We start from the raw sequence: 21,549 nt of genomic DNA on the forward strand, positions 1-21,549 counted from the left end.
ATAAATTTCTAGAACAGACAAAACTAATGCATCATGATAGAAAGCAGACAATAATTACCTTTGAGGGATTAATTAACAGGGAAGACAAAGGAAGAAAGCTTTTGGGGTCATGGAAATGTTCTATCTTGATAGGAGTGTGTGTAAAATAGGTGTATGCATCTCTTCATACACTCTAGAAGGATATGCATTTGTCATAACATCTACACTCAAGATTAGTGTATTCCACTGTACAAAAATTATACCTCAAAAAAAAAATGGGTGTGAATGATATGTCAGGAAGCTACTAAGGGGCAACATATTGCAACATTTCTGGGAAGGTCAGAATCAAATTATAAGTTGGTTGTTTTTAGTGACCACATAACTCAATTTCGTCTTCTCTTTTTCCTTAGAAAATATTCCTCTTTTTCTCATCAGTCAGCAAATATTTGGTGAGCATCCACTAGATATGAGGCATTATAATCTCAGGTTTCCTATGTCTGAGGGGTCATGACAGATAGCTACCTAGTTAATTAAGCTGAGAGTTATTTGAATTTAATATATCCTTGTCTTTCTCATTTGTAAGAACATTGGAAAAATTAATGTTGGAGGAAAAAATCAACTGCTGCAGATTTTTCTATCAGTGATAAAACAGTTGAGATATTTTTTGTTTGGGAAATTCCTAGCCCTCGTGAAATAACTGAAGTCTTATATTCTTCAAGATGAATCCTTTCCAACTCTCAAAGAATTTGATGGAAATGCAAAAACAAATCAAGACTAATTCAGAGTAGAGTTTTACTTCACTGTAACATGTAGAGCATGTTTTGCTCATCGTCATCAGAAGAGCTTGATAAATATGCAGACTTTGAGCCCTAATTTTGGAGATTCTATTTTAGCAAGACTATGCAGCCAGGTTCTTAAAATAGTATTACAGAGCTAGGTTTTAAAAATAAATACACAGAAACTCTGTGAAGCAGAGAGAAAAGTCTATATGGGAGATTGCTATAGATTGACTCTACCTATCCCTTCAAACTTCATATCTTGAAACCTAATACCCAATGTGATGGTATTAGAAGGTGAGACCTTTGGGAGGTGATTTGGTCATGAGGGTGGAACCCTCATGAATGGGATTAGTGTCCTTATCAAAGAGCCCCCAGAGAGATCCCTCACTCCTTTCTATCATGCGAGGACACCGACCACAAAAAGACGGCCATCTACGAACAAGGAAGCTGGCCCTCGCCAGACGCTGAATCTGCCTGCACTTTGATCTTGAACTTCCCACACTGTAGAACTGTGAGTAACAAATTTCTGTTATTTATAAGGCACCCAGTCCTTGGTATTCTGTTCTAGCTGCCTGAATGGACTAAGACAGAGATTATCACAGGCAGAATAGCATGGCTGTATGAATGACTTCTCTTTTCCCACTATTTACACCTCCTTCTTGATTCTCTTTTGTCTTTACTCCAGCCTCCAGGGGCACATAGTTGTCTCCTTGCTGCAACACCCAGAAATAGACAAAAGCTCCTTTCCCGTCTTGCTCCTTGCTTAACAACGAAAAGCTAAAACTTGAAAATAACCTTACTAAGAACTAAAGAGAAAGTAAAGGAATATAAAGAAAATTCAAACTTAGAAAAGGCTTCACCTAATAAAATACAGATTTCTCATTCAAACATAGTTAAATTGAAGCCACAAGTTAACCAGTCCAATTTACCAACATTCAGGCCAAGGTTTTGCTCACTTCCTCCAACACATTCTACTGATTAGAGATTCATTTGGGTTTGAAAAAAAAACACTCCTTTTAAACTTACAAATTACTACTTCGGGAGGTGAAGTCTATCATAAATTTTAATCAGATAATTCTGTTTTTCTGCTTTTTTCCTAATACAAAGCTGAAATAATTGGAAAGGAGCAGGGTTGAATAGATAGATTTACAGTGAGAAATCAAGTAGGGAAACAAGTCAGAGGGTGAGCTTTTAGCAACTCCTTGCTGCCCATGCTACAGGCCTCAAGTGCCCTTTACAAAGCAACTAGTCTTTTTTTTCACTCAAGGTCTCTCCTTAGTCCCCCAGCTCTGGAGACTCTCCCTCTGTTCTCCTGGATTTTTAATTCTGTTCGGAGGGCCCTTCTGAAAACTGACTCAGTTGGCCAGTTTGTGACTTGACTGTAAATTATTCCCCTGTAAGTTTCCTCCCATTTGACTGGCTTCAATCTCTACAGTCTGGCCTCTTCCCCGCTCTTGAACTGGATTCCAAAAACAGTGCACCACAACCCAGTTGTGTTCAGAGGCTGTTCCCTGTCAGGAAGTTGATTCTGATGCATGAGGAGATGAAACAGAAGTCTGGATGAGCAAAAGCACTTCCAGGCCACTGAGTATGTGAAGAAGGATTGTGTGCGGGGACGCTAAATTGAAAAGGAAGAAAGAAAGGGAAGTGGGAGACTGTTAGAATTTTGTCTGACCCTGGGAATTACAGCTGCCCACAACACATATCAATCATTTTGTTTTCTCTGGTAACGTGAATGCCAAAGGTCTGACCTGGGGTATTTAAGTTATCTTGGTTCCCCACACACCATTCTGCTTCTCCTCTATCACTTTGAAAGGACCATCTTTTCCCATTCCCAAGATATAATCCTTGGCTTTCTGCTTTTTTCTCTGCTCTATTTAAATCATTCTTCTATTTACACATTTTCAAATGCTGTCTATGCTTTCAATTTCCAATTCTGTAGCCTATGTTCAGCACTGTTCCTTCCACTCTCTGTTTGCCTTGGAAACAAATGTCACTTGACCTGTGGCTTCCAATAGTTACCTTCCTCCTGCTGATAGAATTATTTGCTGACAAATTTATTTGAAAGACTAGAGTTATTTGCTGACAAAATTATCTGAAAGGCTTTGCCTCCAAACCATATGTTTTCTTTTTTCCAGTTTCTTACATACTGCCATCTGGTTTCTGTTCGTACTTTATCTCCATCTACATTTTCTCTTAGACCTCTTTGCTACATTAAAAACTGTGAAGGCTGCTTCATTCAAGATCATGGAAAACTTTTAGTAAATGTCCCTCCTTCCTGGTTTTGCTTAAACCAAGTGGAGCAGGGGTATAGTATGAAGAAAAGTAGCACTAGGAAGCTAGGTATAAATCAGAAAGCCGTCTCCCTCCCAGTTAAAGTGAACATGCCTTTGTTGAGGTCCTATTATACCCCAGACACTTGATTTAAGGGCTAGAGAAATAAAAGTGCGGGGTGGGGGAGGGGGGAGATGGATGGTTACATTCTTAGATGATTGATGAATTCTTGAAAAGAATTCAAAGAATTATAATGTAAGTTTTATCTTGGTGAACTTGAGTTCTAAAACTCCAATTGCAAAGGCCTAATAGAATTATCTTTGCCGTAATCTTAATATCAACAAAACTAAACTCATTAGCTTCTCTTTAATGGTCCCTGAAAATAGCATTTTATGTTTCAGTCATATTTTTATCTCTTTCTTAGATTCCTTCATGTAAAATCAGTCACCAAGCCTTTCCTTTTCTGAGGTTTGAGTACTACACTGGTAATACCTCTCATAGAGTTGATTTGAGCTGAGCTTTGCTTTGTAAGTCTACCTAATGATGAAGAGCATCATTAATGTCAGAAAACTGAAATTTAAGGTTATGATCGTTAGAAACTACAAATGGGATATTTCATGTTGAAAAAGAAATGATTCACCCATGAAAAAGATTTAACAATTGTGAAACTTTTGAATCCAGTAAAAAGGGAAATTAACATTTTTACATTCATAATGGGAAATTTTAGCACAGATTTCCTGGAAACTAACAGATGAAATAAACCAAAACTCACAAGACAAGAGAGAATTTGAATAACATAAAAAATAAACAATACCACATTCAAAAGGCAAAACACATTCAGTTGAAACATATAAACAACATTTACAAAAAATGACCACATGAAAAGTCACAAAGGAAGGCCCCAAAAGTAAAAATTAACAAAATTAGTTAGTTATATTCATTATTAAAGCAAAAAGAAATTCCGTAATCTTTCAAGTGAAACAAAACATAACAAAAAACAAATGAAAATCTCCTAGCAACCAGGAAGATAATAAAACTCTCTGACTCTGATAGTCCACATACATTGGAAGTCCAAGACCATATCATGCCCCAAACAGCTAATAAAAAATATTACACGCTTTCCTTTTAAAGTCAGAAACAGGATTATAATTTCTGCTATCACTGCTACTATCCATCATTATACTAACAATCTTAGTCCATGTAATAAGATAAGAACAGTAATGAGATTGGAAAAATAATTTTTTAAATCTTATGAATGTATATGAGAGGGAAAAATGACCATATTTCTAATAGAACCAATCAGTGAGGTTAGCAATATTGGAGGCTTAAAGTACAATGTATAAACATCAAAAGGTTTCCTAAATCCTTCCGATATAAAATGGAAACAATCACTTTCAGAGCAATAACAAAAATTTTAAAGTACTTAGAAATACACTTTATAAGAAAGATTTTTGAATAATGAATAAAATATTCGACTTGCTATAGCAGAAAATTTAGGGTAAATTCTCAGAAAACAAAATGAAAAGATGCTAAAATGTATGAAGTTAAAAATTCAATGACCAACAAAAGTAAAACTGGGTTATAGAAAAGATTTAGATAATAATGAAATTACTAAACAAGACTGATGTAAGAAAAATAAGGGAAAGATTAAATAAAATATTAAGAAAGAAACAGAGGTATATTTAGAGATAGAATAGAATAGGGATTTAAAAATCATAAGAGAATATTTTGACTTCTAAGAAGAAAATTATAAAAACACACTGAATGGCATAATCACTCCTAGATAAACAGGTATAGCATCTTTATTGATGATAAGATTCAACATAGTATTTTCCTAATTAACATAAAAAGTCTTTGCAAAGTAAATCAATATCCAATAGGATTTTATGGAATTTTTCAGGCTAATTCTAAATTTCATGTAAAAAATAAATTTGTAGGAATAGCTAATATATATCTGAAGAGGAACAAAAAGGAGAATCTATCCTACCAAACGTCAAAAGATGTAAAGGACTGCTTTTAAAATAACTATGGTATTGATGCAAGAATAGACAACAAAATCCAGAAAACTAACTAGAACATTCAGAAAGAGACTCATGCATATAAAAATTTTATAAAGATGGCTTTTCAGATCAGTGACGATAAGAAGAAATCTCTGACTCATCTTCCCCACTTCAACTCTCCTGCGTTCCCCTGGTCTACCTGAGCTCCTGCAATAACCCCAGCAGGTCCACCTCCTTCCGCTCTTCCACCATCTAGTTCATTCTCTACACATTAGCCAGAGTCATCTTTTGATACATCAATATGATGTCTCATACCCACTCTCCTAAATACCTTCATCAGTTTCCTTTTACACTTATATTAAAATCCAAATTCTTTACTGGATCTACAACTCCGTGCATTTTCTAGCCTCCACCTGTCTCTTTAACGTGATCTTTAAACCATTCTTTCCTTAATCATCTTTCTCCAGTCACACTGACCTTTCAGCATCGCTCTGAAATCTTGGTTCTTGTACTTTAACCTGGCTAATTCCTTCTCATGCTTGAGTCCTAAACGCAAATATCATTTCCTCAGATCGCTCTCCACAGACTCAATCAATGTAAGTTAGGAATATCCTCATGGCCTGCTATTCTATTTTTTTTTTTTAATAAACCCCAGTTCTTTTCTCTCCCAGTGCTCATTACAAATAAGCACAATACAGAATTTCAGATTTTTTTCATGGTTACTCTTCTTTTGTCTCCCATACCCAATACTCTGAAAGCTAAAGAATAGTAGAGAATGATGGCTTTATTTCTGGAACCTAGCACAGTGCCCAGCAGGCAACAGGTTTTCAACAAATATGTATTGGTTAATTAAATAATTGAGTAAAGAGGGATGAAAGATAAGGGAGGATTCCAAAGCTAAAAGAGAAGAAAATGATTGTGAAGGAAGGAGAGAATAAAGATAGAAGGAAGGAAGGGGAAATTGGATTGAATTTGAAAAATAAAAATAAGAAAGATAAATTTGGAAAAATTATAATGCTCAACTTAATAAAAGCAAGGGAAAGGTTTTGTAGATGAACATGCCTGGTCATCATTCCATAACTAGCCTTTTTTTCAGAATTATGCAGACAAAATAGCATTCTAGAAACTTTTTTTTTTAAACATAACTAATGCTACTATATATCAATATAATTTAATATTTAAATACAAAAAAGGGATTTCTTTGTTTGATTTATACTTTTTCACAATATAATAAATGGGATTATATATTCTCCATGAACTTTTCTTGAGCCATTGAAAGAATTTCACTTCTCTTGGATGTGAGGTTAGGACAACTGGTTTCCAAGTAGATTTAAAAAAAAACAAAACTAGAGGAGAATAAGAAGAGAGAAAAAGGTAGCAACTTGGGTTTGTAATTTACTATTTGTGAGATGATATAAATAATAGTAATGTGCTATGTTGTTCCCTCCAGCCCTGGTGGTCCAGTAATTAAGATTTGGGGCCCTCACCATGGGGGTCAGTGTTGGTTTCTGGGTCAAGGAACAACATCACCCCTCTGTTGGTTGTCATACTGTGGTGGTTGCGTGTTGATCCTTCAACCTAATATGAAGATGCTGAAAGCTATGCCACCAGTATTTCGAATACTAGCAGGGTCACCCATGGTGAACAGGTTTCAGCAGAGCTCCAAGGCTAAGACAGACTAGGAAGAAGGAACCGGCCACCCACTTCCGAAAAAGTTGGCCGTGAACAGCAGCGGAGCACTGTCTGATATAGCACTGGAAGGTGAGAGGATGGCACAAAAAGACTGTCAGTGTTCCTCTCTGCTGTCCACAGGGTCGCTAGGAGTCGGAATCCACTCAAGAGCACTAACAACAAAAATGTCGTTCCCACAGGCATCATTTCGGGTCTGAGAATGGAGTTATCAGGTCGAAGAGTCAAATATTGGTTCTTTGTGGGCAATAAAGTGAGTTTTTCTTCCCCACCCTGTCTTTTTGTTATATCTGTATCAGTCAGCGTTCAGTTTCAGAGAAAAGAATCTACTGTTGCCAGTATAACCAGAAGGGATTTATTTAACGGCATTAAATACCACACAGGATCATTACGAGGGCTGAAGACTCTGACTCTTGATTGAGTTTCCAGGAATCATTCGTGAAGCTACATTGCAGAATTGGGCCACCAAGGGAGCTGCAGTCCCTGTCACAATCCAGAAGCTGTAAAAGCAGGAAACTGTGTGGAAAATCAGGAAGATGTTGCTACATCTGCCAGCTCCAGGACAACACTGCGTATGTCAATATCTGCATCAGTAGAATGGATTTCTGATACCCTGACTCCCTAGCCACATGACTTAGTTTGAAATAAAAATTGCGTGCTAGTTCATCTAATCTAAGGATTATAAATTACATCTAGATGATCTAGTTCATCTAGATCAAAGGATTATAAGTCAAATATACATATATCTCACATCTAGAACAATGGGACTATAAATCACATGTAGGAAATGTAGTTTCTTGTTTATTTCTGTTTGTTTCATAAACTAAAAGGAGGCTGGAATGCCTGTTGAGCAAACCCATTCAAAGGAACTGTCATACTGTGTATATACCTGCTCTTTTTTGATCAGGGAAGAGGGATCACATATGTGAATTATGACAGTAATAAACAAAGTATGGACATTCAAGGAGTTATTTGATAGATTTCTGTTTTGGTTTATAACAAAGTATAGGCATTATTTTATAGATTCAAGTTGATACTTTCTGACATTTATAAATTGTTATTGAATTATGTTATTGATTAAAATATCAATAATTTACTAGCTTTTTAAAGAGAATATGAAGCTTCTAAGAAGTAAGTTTAGAAGAACTAAGCCTCAGCACTATTGACACTTTGGGCCAGATCGTTCTTTCTTGTGGAAGCCTGCCCATATTGTAGGATATTTAGTTGCACATCTGGCTTCTATCTACCAAATGCCAGTGGCATCCTCCTTCTCTCAAGCGTGAGAATCAGAACTGTCTCCAGACGTTGCCAAATGGCCCCTGGAGGGGAACACAAAATTGCTCCCAATTTTGAACCACGGGTATAGATAGAATCATGTAAGATGAAGAAGTCCAAATCCTGCTTTAAAAAAATAAAAACAAAAAATCACATCCAGAATAAAATCTAAGATTTTTATCTCACAATAATTTTGCATTTCTAAACTGTATATTTTCCAATTTTAGGTTTTTAGAAAATATTTAAAGATTTATAAGGATATAAGGATAAAATTCATTTAAGCAAACTACCTCAACAGTTATTAGCCCCTACTTGTATATTGGCTGCTTTAAACAAAGTAGTTTCTCTTCATTATGAGATCCTTCAACCTAATATGAAGAGGTAAATTTTAAATAATCTTATATTCATGTGAGATCTTATAAATTTGAACTGTGTGGATGTCCCATGTTCTATAAATTTAAAAATAGCGTAGCTTCTATGTTTCTGTTTATGCTTTAAATTCATTGTAATTTTAAAAATTACATTGGTTAATTTCAATAATGATGTTACAATAAGCTCAAGAAAATAAAACTGTCACTTACTTGTAAAGATACCACTTTCTCACAAAAATAAATCTAGCTATTAAAAATAGAATGGTGAAATGTTTACCCTATTTCTGACAAATGAGAGAGAAATAATTATTCATTAATATTGCTTTTGCAATAATACTGATAACGAGAGAAATTATATTTTTACTTTCATCTCCTGGTCATCACTGTGTCAACGCTAAGTCAGGCTCCTGCCTCATCCTTAGAGAAACAGTGATAGTGACGATTCTCAGATTTTTCTGCCTCAACTTTCTTCAGTTAGACCCCCGTTCCTCCAGGAAGAGATTCTCAAATCTTCAACTCTGGTTGCACGTGAGAATCTCTTTGGTATTAAATATTTATGTCATGATCTCACCCCTAGAGAATTTGATTTAATTTTTCTGGGGTGGGACCTGGCCATAGGTGTTATTTTAGAACTCTCTGGGTAAGTCTAATCTGTAGCCAGGGTTGAGAAATATTGCTGAAAGAGAATAGAACTCAACTATGAGAAACTACGTGCAATTTGAAAAGGTCCCTTGGATGGTTTTCATGTACCTTCTTTAATGGGACATCCTGAGAATGAACTGTCCGTGAACCAAGGATCTCTTTATCTCCGCTCTCTCTCTCTCTGTTTCTCTCTCTCTCTCTCTCTCTCTGTTTCTCTCTCTCTCTCTCTCTCTCTGTCTCTCTCTCTCTCCCCTACTCCCACCCTGAAGATGGAATCCCCAATAAAAACAGGTAGTTTCCAATGCAGAGTTGGAAAGATTTTGTCTGGAATAGGATGCTTTCTTTAACATTAAGATTAAATCTGGGAAGATGAGGCCCAGTGTCATTATCAACAGAAATTTCCAGAAAGAGTATGGACAAATAGGCAAGCCTGTGGCCCTGAGGATGGGTTTAGGGGAGTTTCCTAGCCCACAGGTCTATCTAGGACAAAGGACTGCGTTTGCCTCAGTGGCCTATGTATCAAAGGTCACTCTGAGAGCCTGACCTTACCAGTTGCTATGCCAGCTCTCAATCCTATTTTAAGTATACTCTGAATTACAAAACTCTTTCTTCGTAGAATTGTGTTGCTTTAAGAAATTTTGTTAATATTTCTACATCTGTTTTCTCAACTATAAAATGAAGTCACACTAGATAATTAACTAAAATCAATTCCTGCTCGGATAATTTACAGTCCTTCTTTTCAAGACTTTGGCAAAGTGATTAATTACTGTTATGAGCTTTGAAACCCCAATGACAAGCATTAAGTTACATTGAGGGTTTGGGATATTTCTCTGCCTTCAGAGTCAGTCATGGGCCCTCATATTCTCCTTCTGCTCTTCTTCCAGCTCTGCTTTGCCTTGGCATTTCTTTTTCTGAGACAGTGAGGGAGACAGATTATTACTGTTCTATAGAGGAAAATTAATGGGCTTAGTGTGAATCACAGAAGATAGGGAATAACAACTTAAGTAACAGAGAAAAGAGAGAGGAGAAAGTGAGATCATAGACACCAAATGCACATAATTTTTAAAGATGGGAACCTGCAATAATGAGGTGTCAGCGGGGTCAAGTAGATAAGTATATGAAACTTAGAGGATTCTGGTTGCATGGGCAGTTGCGTTTGTAAATGGATTGCACACTCTCCACCAGCCCAACCACAGAAAGCTGCCGCACACTCTCCCACTGCTTTCACAACTCCCTTTAGCCCTTCTCCTCCTGCAAAGCGTCATGAGTAATAACCCTCAAGCCCCTGCAAAGATGGCCCTCACCCCCACAGTGGGCAGGTGCAGTCATTCAAAATATACACAAATTCCACAGAGAAAAAGACATTATGATGGTATTGCAATCGATCTCCTCGCTGCTAAAGAAATTAAATCCACATGACCTACATTCATGTACAGATTAACTCAGATGGAAAAATGAAAACTAGTGACAGTGAATCACGCGCTAAGTACAGGAACTCATAAATAAATAAAATCCCTGAGGGTAGAAAACTCAGAGTTGAAATAAGAATGCCTGATAAAATGAAAAAAAAAGAAGAGTTAGAATCAAAATCTAAAACTTTGGGGGAAGTAGTATAAAAACATTTTCCAATATCTGAAATACATCTCTGCCCTGGGTGAAATAAGTGAGGGAAGTTGCACCCTAGCCAAGTGACAGAGACACCTGAATTTGGGGAGTTGAATAATTTTATTTTGACTGACTCTTTACAAAGATAAAATAGAGTAACTTTAAAAAACCTCAAAGATGAATAAGAAAAAAAAATCCTTTATTTTAGCCCCTCAGTCTTATTACCTAACGGTAAACACTGTTACAAACTGGCGTTCCAAATATATATGTGTGTGTATATATATATGTATCTACATATATACACATTCATATTTTAAATTTACTTTCACATATCTTATAGTTAAGAATATAGATGTATATTTGCGTCTATATATACACATATGCTTTTGACCCAAATGGGTTCATATTTTACACCTTTATGCACATTTCTTTTTTAATTTCATTCAATATAGTCCCACTTCCTGGAGTTAGATCCTGGCTCTACCACTTAATACCCATGTGACCTTTAGACCTGCTGCTCAAATTCTCTGTGCTTCAGTTTCTCCTTCAAAAAATGGTGATAAAAATGGTGTTACCTAACTCTTCAAAGTTGCTATGAGGACTAACTGAAGACTATATTACAAGATCTTAGAATAGTATGGGCACATCAAAGTGTTGTGTGAGTGTTAGCTATTATTTTGATAATCATTATCAACATCATCATAATCATCTTCATCATCACACATAGCACATAGTGGACAGTGTCCTATTCTGCCCAGATCCCTTCTTCAGAGCACTTCTGATGACTCATAACCATGCCCTGTACTGGTAGCTCCCTTTGGCTGTGGGAAACTGCCATATACAAAGTTACATTCCAGGGTAGAGTCCACAGCCAATGACTGGCTGATGTGGGGGCACAAATAGCCTCTTTAGCTCAAATTGGACAATTCTGAAGGGCCATACCATCTCCAGAGCTCTCTGTAGGCTTATGAGCCAGCTTCTCCCTTTGCTCAATCTTATTTTCCCCACTCATTTTACACTTACACATGTAAATCCTGAAACCTCTCACCAATTAAGATGCTTCATATAATTTCCTACCTCAATTTGTTTCCAGGGAACTTCCAATCTAAAACAACTTGTTCCAGTAGTAGCTGTAAGGAGCATGTTCTAAAATGGAATTTTCCATTTGGATTACCTACTGGTCAGTGGGTAATGAAAACATTATTACTAGTGGATGGTGGAGTATGGATATCCTGAACCATTTTGTAGTAATTTGTTGTTAAACTTTTCACTAATGGTGGACAGAATGTGATACCAAGGGGAGAGGATACACTGCCTGGTAAAATTTCTCTCGGGCTTATGAGGTAGGAGAAAAATGGTAACTACAGGGTCGGTGGAATTGGATGACTATTGTTGAATTCTACTGATTAGAGAGATAATGATAGCTCAGGATGATTAGTAAATAATTCAAGGCAGAATATGAAAGACTCAGAGTAGCTTTGGCAGTATTTAAGGAAACCCTAATCTCCAGTAGCTCTATGGAATGAAGGACCAGTCTAAGGACTTCAATAGAAGTAGAGATGTATAAAAAGTTGACTTCTCAGTCTCAGAAGGTCTCCTACACCACGAATTTTATCTCCAGTTCCAGAAAGAATGGAACCTTGAGACTTGAAACAGGGATATCTGAGAATCTAAACCCTAGATTCCCCTGACCTTCTGAGTTTGCAAAAGTGGCCTACTCCTCCTTAGTAGAAGACAGCACACCCACACACCCTGACTTGACATCATACAGAGGTCTCATATGAGCCAGACGTTATAAAACAATGCTTACTTCCTCATATCTCCTGGCGTCTAGACCCATAACAAGGACCAAATTCCAGCACAGCCTAATTAGGGAAGTACTATGTATTCTAAGGGAGAAGAGAGACTCTGTATTGAAGTTGTTACAAGATCTGGCTAATACGGTCTGAAAAGATATGGATGAGTATGGGATGGGATTTTGGGGGTTCTAGAACAAGGGGGCAGAAGATGAGGTTGAATAAGAAATAATTTATCAATATATTGCTAAAATGTCAGATTTAACATCACAGCAAGTATCACTAGAGATGGTACCAATACTTCTAGGAAAGCCCTTGAACGTTTAGAGAAAGTAATAACTCATACAAATGAAACAGAAATTCCAGAAAATACTGTGGCAGATATTGAAGGAAGGGATGAAAAGACTCAGAAAATAAAGCATACTCGAATGGATATGCTATCCCACCTCAGAAAACTTACCAGACAACTATGTTCTTTGGAATAGCCCAGAGGATACTCATTTATTACAGCAGTAAGGATTGTGACGATGAGGGAGACACTGGCATTGTTGAGAAACTGAGTCATGGGGATTATCTGTAGGTTAGGGCAAAAGGAGGATATGCCTTTACAAAACTAAGCTCTCTGATAGTCATGAGGATAATAGGATCCTGAAATAACAGTGGTCTGGTGGAGGTATGAACTATGTGAAACAAGGTGCATGCAATTATTGCATTAAATATCAAGATTTAAGTAGTAGCCAGGAAGCTGATCAGCAGAGAGTTATGGAATTAATTAATGAAATGCAGTGGCCCTAGAAATATGGGCAAGAAACATAGGCAGACAGCATATGTATTGCTTAAGGATTTAAAGCTGTATGTGTGATCAGGATCCTGAGGGTAGAAGCCCCAACAAAAATCATGATCTTTTTTCAGACCCGTAACACGTAGAACACCACAATAAGTACATTCAGTAGTAATTTCTTCAATCTTTCCCCCAAAATATGTATGGCCATTTACTCAGGTAATCATGTAAATTAAGTCTGAATTGACAATGATATCTAGGGACCCAAGCACCACCATGGACCCTTATTAGAACAAGGGAAAAGGGGCTAGGTGATAAATGGAATTCTGGTCCATGTCAAGATCACCGTAGGTTCACTGGTCCACAGACTCACTCAGTGGTAATTAACCTAGTCCTCAAAATGTGTAATTGGAATAAATATACTTGATTATTAGAACAAGCTGCATGTTGGTTATTTGATCTGTGTAAGTACCATTGTAGGAAAGCCAAATGAAAACTTCTGAGACCATGCCCCTTCTCCAACAGAAAACCAAAAACAATACTGAATTCTAAGGGATATGGCAAAGATTAGTGCCACCCTCAAAAACTTAAAGAATAAAAGAATTGTTGTTCCTTTCCTATCACAATTTAATTCACTAGTTTGGCTCTTAAAAAAAAAAAGGGCAAAAACCAACTAGATGGATCATAACAGACAACCATGTGTTATTGCAAGTTTGACTCAATAGTACTCCTGGATGCACCACAGTGCCATGTGTCATATTTTAACTAGAACAGAGGAACATAGACCTAGCTGTGGTATGTGGCCATTGACTTTGCAGCTGCATTCTTTGCCTTCCCCATCAGCAAAGAGGCTCAGAAGGAGATCATTTTCATGTGAGGTGAACAGTCTACATTTTCAATCTTGACACAAAGCTATATTAACTTTCCCTCTCTCCAATATAATACAGTCCAAAGGGACCTAGACCACCTGGACATCTGGCAGAATATCACACAGGTCCACTAAAGAGATGACATCATGCTAATCAAACCAAGTGGGCAAATACTGGCAAGTACATTGGAGGCCTTGGTAAGACAAAGGTGCCCCAGAGGAGATAAACCCTACTAAGATTCAGGGTCCTTTCACATCAGTGAAGGTTTTTCTTTTTTCTTTTTCAGAGATGTGGGTTTAAATCCTGATTCAACCACTTACTAGCTGAGCCTTATTAATCCTTATTTTCTTATTTAAAAATGGGGTTATTAATATCTTTTCACTATTATTCAGTTTTTTATTGAAGTATGATTGACATGCGATATCATATTAGTTTCAGGTGCACATCATAGTGATTCAATATTTATATACATTGCAAAATAATCATGTCAGTGAAGTTCTTAGGGTTCCACAAGACTGAGGAATGCCAAAACATTCTCTCTAAAGTTAAAGATAGATGGTTACTTCTCCAAACTTCTGCCATTCAGAAGCAGCACACTAATTAGTAAGACGTTTTGGATTCTGAAGGCAGCAAATTTAACAATTTGGAATATTATTTCAACCCATTTTCTAGGTGACATAAAAACCTGTTGGTATTGAGAGGACTCTAGAGCAAGAAAGGCATCAGCAGCAGGTCTAGACTGAAGTTCAAACAGCCCTGCCACTTGGAACATATTACCTAAAAGACCCCATTTACTAGAAGTATCTATCACAAAAAAAAGTTATATAAAGTTTATATCCAACCCTTATAGAAGAATCACAATCATGTGTTCTGTGAAACCCAAGAGGACATAAGACAGATGAGCCTTTGTAAGACAGAAAAGATAAATCAGGAATTGGAAAAAACAGGGCCAGAGGTATGAGTAAGGTGTGGAAAGAGAAATAGACATGTAAGAATCTATACAAACTCATGGGCAGTAGTTTAGCTGATTTGTCAGGGACTTTAAAAGAGACAAATTATAACACTGGGGACAAAGAGGTATGGGCAAGTGGCATGTGACTGGAGAAGAAGATAAGAGAGGGAATGAGGTATGAAGAGTTTTATGCCATTTGTCAACCCTTACCAGAGAGCGCCTACCATGGAAGAGACCCTAAACAATCAAGTTGATGAAATGCCACGGCCAGTTTACATCAGCCAGTCCCTGTAATCAGCCACTCCTGTGCTGGTACAATAGGTTATGAACAAGTGACAATGGTAGCAAAGATGGAAGGTATGCATAAGCCCAACAGTATGAGCTTCCACTGAACAATTCTTATCTGGCTACTGACACTGCTGAATGTCCAACTTGCCAGCAACAGAGACCAAAGCTGAGTTTCCATATAGCCCCATCCTCTAAGACCATCCAATGATCTACTTTGTGGCCAGTTGACTACCTTGAAAGGGAAATACAATAATTTTGCCTTGAATTGATGAATACTCCTTGTTATGTGTTTGCCTTTTCTCCTAAGAGGGCCATAGTTAACATTATTTTTAAGGACTTACATAGTATTTGATCCACCAACATGAGATCCCATATAATATTGTTTCAGAATAAAGAAACTATTTTAAAGTAAACGTGGTGTGTAAATGAACATACAGCTGTGAGATCCACTTATTCTATCGTACATTGCACCACCTAGAATTTGTCAGCCTGATAGCTTGGCACATCGTCTCCTTAAAAACACAGCTTGACAATAGCCAAGACATACGAACAACCTAAATTCCCATCGATAGATGAATGGATAAAGAAAATGTGGTACATACATTCAATAGAATATCATTCAGCCGTAAAAAAAGAAGGAAATCCTGCCATTTGCGACAACATGGATGGACCCTGAGGACATTATGCTAAGTGAAATAAGCCAGACAGAGAAAGACAAATATGTATGATATCACTTATATGTGGAATCTAAAAGTATCAAATTCATAGAAACAGAGAGTAAAATGGTAGTTGTGAGGGGTTAAAGGGTGGGGAAATGGGAGATGTTGGTCAACTAGATGGTGACTCTAGTTAACAATACTGTATTGTATACTTGGAAGTTGCTATGAGAGTAGAGCTTTAATGTTCTCACCATAATAATAGCAGCAACAACAATAACAAAATGGTAATTATGTCAGGTGAAGGATGTGTCAACTAACATTACTGCGGTACGCATTTCACAATATATAGCTCTATCAAATCATCACAGTGTATAGCTAAACTTACACAATGTTATACATCAATTATATATCAATAAAGCTAGGAAAACACACACACACACGTATACACAGTTAGGGCTCCAGCTTAGAGATGATACCCCGAGAAGATAAGATGCCATCTTCCAGATTGTGATATATAACTTAAATCAGTGACCACTAATGTGGCTCTGTGTCTCTGGTAGGTAAAACACATAAGTCTAGAATCCAAGTAGAAACAGAAATGGCACTGTTTAACATCATTTCCAATAACCCATTTTGGAAATTTTTGCTTCCCATTTTTGCAAATGTAAACTCTGTATGTCCAGAGGTCCTCACACGTGGGACACAAAAAGAATTCCATTGAAGCTTACTCTACAGCTGCCACCCAGTTACTTGGTGCTTCTTGCTCTAAGAGACCAGCAGGCAGGAAAGGGAGTCACCATCCTAGCAGGGGTAATTGATGCTGATAATCAGGACGAGGTAGGTCTTTTGGGTGTTCCCAGGTCCAGTTTTAATGTTAAAGGAAAAAACAAAGAATCACAGCATAAAAAGGACTTGGTCACTAGAGAATCAGATGTCTCACAATTAAAGTTCTGGGCCACCCCTACAGGTAAGACACCTCTACCAGCAGGCATGTTAGCCAAGAGTGAGGGCAATATAGAATGGATTCTGGAAATGGGTATGCTGATTATCATGGACTTGAGATCAACTGCTTCACTGAGGGCTGTAATTCATCCTACTAACCCTTCTTTTTTAGTTTTCCTTGGAAACTTAACCAATCATAAACTTGAAGGAGCACTTCCAAAAAGGGGTCAACTTACCATAAAAAATAAGCAGATCTGAGTGATACAAAGGGAGGACTGTAGTGAATAGTGTGGTACCCCGCCCAGAGCCCTCATCAGGGCCAAAGAACTCGCTCATAGAGACTGGGAATGTCAGCTGCTGACAGTTTCAGCTCTACTCCAAACTGGGAATTGCCCTCAACCACAGGGAATTCCCTCATCCAAAGCTATGTTTCCTCTCCAGGAAGGCCATGACCAATGACCACTAATACAGGGATATGATCCCTCCTCCCCACTTTGCCACATTTTGGTATAGTCTCAAGGACCATCCCAGGTCAATGTTTTCTGTAATACCAGTTAAGGCCTCAGTGATGATTACATTGCAGGTCAGATTGTCCTTCTACCTAATCTTGCCTTTCTCATTTCCTCACTCTCCACTAAACACTCTGCACATGCCTCTTCTCAGAATGTTTCGTGGGAACCTAACCGAAGACAACATATCCTGAGTATCTTTCTATGCCAGTAGATAGCTCTCTGTCTCATTAAAAAGACTGCATATTTTTCTATTGTATTTATCATTTATAATAGCATAATTTACTTAGCTAGTGAGTTAGGTAATTCTTAAGTCAACCTAGACTAGACCTCCCTATGATAGGAAGTGTAGATCATAACAGAAATCTGTGAGCCAAAAGTGTAGCCTCACTGTTAGTCATTTAAGATGATTTACTGTCATTCACAAGGCTTATGGTTTATTTAGCATAACTGACTCTAAAAAAAGCTGGCTTTGTGTTTTGCTGACAGGATTACATGGGAAAATCACTGATCCCATGTGGTAATGTATTTCTTTGATGATACTTTATTACACTGATTGACAGCTGATGGTAAGTGTGTGTGAGTGAATGGATCAGTAAGAATATAGCAGAACTTGTGGTCTGCAGAAGAAAATGTAAAATGGTAAAACCGCTTTAAAGAACTGAGTTAGGGTAGTAAAAAAAAAAATGCTGCGAGGTTGTAAGCTGCAAGGATTTTTGTAGGTTTTATTTAAAATCTGTACTTTACTAATTTTCCCACTCCTGAAAATTCAGTGGTAACTGTGTTTTAATTAAAAGTATTAGAGAGACACAATTCAACTTTGGAGGTCTTCATTGCTGCTCAAAACTTCCTTATGCCTTTGTATCCATACTCAAAATTTCCATTACCATCTATATATTGAAAGCTCACAACTTTTGTCTTCACTTCAAGAACCACATATACAAGTGTCTCTTCAACTTCTCCATTTAGGTAGCTCAGTATAGCAAGATTTTTATAGATCATATATCTGAGAAGACTTTAATATCCAGAACACATAGAGAGTTTCTACAACTCAACAACAAAAAACAAACAACTCAATTCAAAAAATGGCCAAAGGACTTGAATAGACAACTCTCCATAGAAGATATAAAAATGACCAATAAGCACATAAAAAGATGCTTAAATTCACTAATCGTTAGAGAAATGCAAATCAAAACTACAACGAGATATCACATCACATCAATTTGATGGTTACCATCAAAAACACAGAAAATAACAAGACTTAGTGAGAATGTAGTGAAATTGGAACCCTTGTACACTGTTGATGGGACTGTAAAACTGTGCAGACACTGTGGAAAACAGTATTGTGTCTCTTCAAAAAGTTAAAGATAGAATTATCATTTGATCCAGAAATCTCACTTCTGGGTATATATTCAAAAGAGTTAAAAGCAAGGTCTTAAAGAAATATTCATACACCAACGTTCATAGTAGCATTATTCACAATAGCTAAAATGGAAGCAACCCAGTGTCCACCACTGGATGAATGGATAAGCAAAATGTAGTACCTATATCCCATGGAATATTATTCAGCCTTAAAAAGGAAGGAAATTCTGACATATGCTGCAGCATGGGTGAACCTTGAGGACATTATGCTAAGTGAAATAAGCTGGTTGCAAAAATACAAATACTGCATGATTCCACTAACATGAGGTACTTAAAGTAACCAAAATCAGAGAGAGAAAGTAGAACGGGGGTTGCCAGGAGCTGGGGGAGGGAGGAATTGGAAGTTATTATTTAATGGATATGGAGTTTCAGTTTTGCGAGACGAAAAGAATTATAAAAATGGATGGTGGTGATGATTGTACAACATTATGAATGTATTTAATATTCCTGAACTACACATCTAGAAATAGTTAAGATGGTAAATTTTGTTATGCGTATTTTACTGGAATAAGAAAATTAGGAAAAAATCAAATGCAAGAAAAAATAGAGCAATATTTTATTTCCATGATTTCTCTCTTTCCTGCCCTCAAGCTGGTCCTTTTCTGTATCTTTGATCTCTGTATGACATCACCATACATCCACTTCCACAGTTGAGAAGCCCAATATTCATCCTTGAATTTTCTCTTTTTCTCACCTTTCATATCTAATGCATTACAGTTTTTTAAAGTATATCTTCTTGTCTCTCTGGAACACCTGCCATCTCTCCCCATGGCTGCAATTTATGTGAAGTCATCACACTATTAGTGTGCTGGCACTCAGTGCAGTATTCATGAATTGTTACATTATAAAATCAAACACGAGCTCCTTAGGAAATATCTTCCAGAATAATTTGGGGTAGCCATTCATTTTTGCATGGAAACAAGCCATATTATATAAGTTAAATAACCATTTGAAATATGACATGTGAGTCTTAGTTGAAATTGTTTTTTTGAATTATGGCTTAAAAGGTGATTGGAGAAAAAGACAAAAACAGTAAGACTGACCTTTGATCTTTTAAAAAATTTAATGTTTCTATATTTTTATAGATATAAAACTATTTTTATAGAGGTGATTGCTACCTCAAGTATCTTTCAGGGATTATAGGCTATAAAATAATACCTCATGAAAGGGATTCGGTTAAAGACGAACATGAAATCATGGACGTATTATCTCTAAAAAATCCCACCATGGAAGGTGAGAGTATAAGTGACGTATGTGGGAACAGTTTTGCTGTATGCAGTAACAATGACAACAAAGGCTGGAAAAAATATTTGTCCCTGTCAAAATTCACTTTTTAGAGGTTTTTGTATTTGAAAATTTAAATAACTCTTTTTTAGTTGTTGATTTACGTGGTGCTTTTGTAAACATGTTGTTTATTCTAGACTTCCAGCTGCCCATGTGATACACATTGTTAGATTTAAAATGTTGCCAGACATTTTTTTAATTTCTGAAAAGAAAACCAAGAACTGGATTTAATCTCTGCTTTAACCTTTTTTGGATGTACAACTTTGGAAATGTGGATAATGCATTGCACTCCTCTGAGCCTTGGTTTGCAGCTATGTAGCTGGACCAATAAGAATGCTAATGCCTAAGTCAAACTGGTTGTTAGGAGGGTAAAAATATAAAAGTCACCTCGTGGTCCTTATCAGCTAGGTACTCAATAAATAGTAGCTCTTAATAGCATTAGTATTAAGCTTTTGTTTTCGAGCCTTTGCTTACAATCACATGTAAAATTACCTTGTTTAGTTTTGCAAAGCCAACTAAAATATGATTTATAGGAACAAAATGAGACACAGTGGTTTCTAAGGACATAATAAGGTTATCTTATCTCAGACAGGGAGTTGGGACAAGAATTCTAACCTATTGCAATGAAGTGGTGGGAGTTCAAATGCAACAGATAACTGATAGATGAAATTTGAATCTGAGATGTTGAAATTGAACAGACCCATACAGACAACATAAACCATCCGTCTCATTTTCCAGACTGTAAAGACTGAGCCAAGAGAAGTTTACTGATTTCACACAACTGCACAGCAGATTAGCCAAAGAAAAATTAGAAAGGACATTTTTAAACTCCCAGCCCAATGTTCTTTCAAATACTGCATCATGTAAATGAAAAGAAAATTAATACCCCAATCATTTGCTTATCTTACATTCAGAGTACTTTGGATAGAAAATGTCTAGATTATTTTGGAAACATCATCACAGATATAAATGGTTGGCTACCCTTATAAACATCTTGGAGAAACTTACATGTTGGTTACATTTCTGGGAAAAAACTTCCTTTAATCCACTTATTATTCAGGTACGTGGGAGGAACACGTAAGCCTCGTCTGGCAGGGTATTTCAGTGAAGACAGTGACTCCGTAATAGAGGTTCTGTTTTTGTGCTTGGCGTGAAAAGCTATGTAACTGTGAACTTTGCCCTCTAGAGTATGAGGTCTAACAAGGAGGAAATCCATAAATAGATTAACACAATTCAACAAAGAAAGTGCTGAGATATGGGTATGCGTAAGATGTTATGAGAGTATATAGCAGCAATATTTACCTGTGGTCAAATTATCACTTATTACATAGACTTTCAGGTCAAGAACTTAATAGAAAAAATAGTCAGATGTCTATGCAGATAACAATAAAACTATCATCACCTTAACTTGTTTCTATCAGCCAAAATCTCTA

The 21,549-nt window shown here is 36.8% G+C and overlaps 1 long non-coding RNA gene across 1 annotated transcript in view; it reads left to right on the forward strand.

Moving 5' to 3' along the window:
* Positions 1–945: 945 nt before the first annotated feature.
* LOC138920928 (uncharacterized) overlaps positions 946–21,549 on the forward strand; it is a 158,563-nt gene continuing 137,959 nt past the window's right edge. Inside the window, exon 1 of the long non-coding RNA XR_011432981.1 lies at positions 946–1,269. This is a non-coding gene — a long non-coding RNA (uncharacterized lncRNA). The remainder of the gene's footprint in view (positions 1,270–21,549) is intronic.

Source organism: Equus caballus, chromosome 26, assembly GCF_041296265.1.
Source record: "Equus caballus isolate H_3958 breed thoroughbred chromosome 26, TB-T2T, whole genome shotgun sequence".
NCBI classification, from domain to species: Eukaryota; Metazoa; Chordata; class Mammalia; order Perissodactyla; family Equidae; genus Equus; species Equus caballus.